Here is a 2659-nt window from a genome sequence, read left to right as displayed (position 1 = left end):
ACATACTATAGTATGACATTTTTAAGTGATTTTGGACGACATACTATAGTATGACATTTTTGAGTGATTTCAGACGACATACTATAGTATGACATTTTTGAGTGATTTTGGGCGACATACTATATAGTATGACTTTTTTGGACGACATACTATAGCAGCGTTTTTCAAACTGTGGGGCGGGCCCCCCTGGGGGGGGGGCGTGGAGACTTTCCAGGGTGCACAAGTTTTCTTAAGTCCTAACTAAAGTTTAGCAGGCGGAACTTTTGGTCTCGCTGTAACCTTGACTCATTTAAGTGACGTACCACAACAAAATCTACACTGGTCACAATAATAGAGAAGTTTCTGACAGGGGCCAAACTTTTTGTTTCGGAAACTAACAACAAGCCGTCAGCAAAACGTAACAATGATTCACGACGACCAAACCCAAGACGAGAAAATGCCTCCAAAGATCTCTCTGTGTGTTGTGTTTCAGAACATTGGCAGGGGACAGCATTTGTATTGCTAAAACAAAACAATGTTATTTGCATAGAAAATTATTGACATTGGTAAAGTATTCTTAAAGTATACAAATGTATTTTTTGTTTTAAAAAATGACACAATTGTAGTTGTAATTGGACATTTCATATTTTTATTTGAAAATCACTTTCTCGCGAAGCAATATTGAGGTTATTTGTATTCCTGAAGCAAAAATGTTATTTGCACAACAGATTATTGAAAGAAAATTGAAACGTTTCTTCTAATATTAATTCAATAAATGTTATACTTGGCACATTGTTTCAATTTCGTGAAAGTCGCAGGGGCCCCTGGGAAATTTCTTCCTCCAAAAGGGGGGCCCAAAAGAAAATCTTTTAGAACCACTTTACTACAATATGACATTTTTTCTGTGATTTGGATTTTTTTGGGTTTTTGGAGCAACACTGAGGGCTGAGAGTGATTCTACTTCCTCCTCCTCCTCCTCCTCCTCCTCCTCTTCCTGCTGCTTCTGCGTCTGCTGCTGGACAAAAACCCTCATGTCTGTGCTGGGACGCTGACGTCATCAGACAGCCTCGCATCGTCACTTTTTCCATTCATGTTGTACATGTGTGCAACGAAACCCATAATTGCAGTGTGGTTTGAGATTTGTAGATGTAGATTTACATGCGTTCTACTAATAAAAGTGACTCATCTGTTGGTGCTTTAACTCAGTGTTTCGCAGTCCTGGTATATATCTGTTCCACTTGCAGTAACTATATTTACTGTATTTTTCTATATTTACTGTTAATACGATGTGGGTTTCTGTGAGGTTATGAAGAGCTAAAACCAGCCAAAGAGGAGGATGGGATGTCGTCAGCTTTAAGACTGACTATGCTGCACTGTGTTAAACAAGGCAGTCAGAGAGGGCAGACTTCACCCCATTCACTCAGGGTCAAAATTCTTGGGCAATGTACTTAAACATGCGCCTGGTGTGTCTGTCTATCACAAAGTCTAACAAGCCTCTGTCGGCCTCTGTTGCTCATATTGGCAAGTGCAAGCAATACAATACTTAAAAAGTTAGAGCAGGGACTAATATGTGGGTGCAAGGGGCCAACAGAGCACAAGTGGTGCAGCTTTAAATCTAAATCCACCTATAAATAACATTCAGCAGATGGCATGGGACTAACATTGTGAGAAGACAAAGGAGATAGTCCAGAAGGGCTGTCCCCTCCCGGCCCTTGTTTGCTAAGGCCCCATTAAGAGCATTAAAATCTCGACGGCTCGCTATTGCAGCAGCAAATCACAACAGTGAATATTCATAACTGTGACTGATGATTATTGTCACAGCAGACATTTGGACAGATTTTAGCAGGTGGAGCACAGGTGTGTCTGATCACATTAACGATGGCTCTGGTCAGTTCATGTCAGGACAGTGTGACAGTGAACCAGCATGCAAAACTGAAACTGAGGAAGTGAAATGGAATTCAGCCATCATCCATTTGATTTACACCAGTGATTTTTCTACTGTGAAATTTTGGTCAAAGTGGCTGCTGTGCCGCTGTTAGTCATTTTTCTTGATTATCAAATTGCTGTTCGTCGTTTCCAAAACCTCAAACTGAGAACATCCACGAATATCTTGTTCTGTCCTGGGGATAATAAAATATTAAACTTCTAATCTAAGAATATGTTCAGAATTGTTGCAGATACATTTATAAAAATCACTATTTGTTGCACTACTGACAACGTTCAAGTTTAGCAAAGCCTGTGTGTTTTAACTTGAAACTCTTCTTCTTCACATTTTTAATTACAGCTTATGCTTTGACACAATAGAAAAAAAGAGTAATCAGATTTTCTCACATATTTACAACTGTGCTTTTCCTACTGGGACATGTCAAAATGTCTTCTCTGAACAAGCCCTGTGTGAGAACTGTTACTTCCTCCTTATAGATAGCAAACAAAAATACAGTCACTAATAAAGACATAGAAATAAACAAAGAATATAAAAAAAATGTAATTTGTAACAATAGTGTCAACCTACCCAAATTAATGCAGTATACCTTCATAAATATTAAAAAGGACAAAAATAGGAGTGGATTATTATTACTTTTTTACCATATTTTCTCTGTGTCCACAGATCTGCAGGTAAATGTTTGTGATATTTGCTGAGGCCCTCTAAAGAAAGACGCAGGGGGGAAATGAAAACCCA

The sequence above is a fragment of the Solea senegalensis genome, linkage group LG8, assembly GCF_019176455.1.
Source record: "Solea senegalensis isolate Sse05_10M linkage group LG8, IFAPA_SoseM_1, whole genome shotgun sequence".
Classification (NCBI taxonomy): domain Eukaryota; kingdom Metazoa; phylum Chordata; class Actinopteri; order Pleuronectiformes; family Soleidae; genus Solea; species Solea senegalensis.
The sequence above is the reverse complement of the archived record's forward strand: the minus strand, read 5'-3'. Positions refer to the sequence as shown.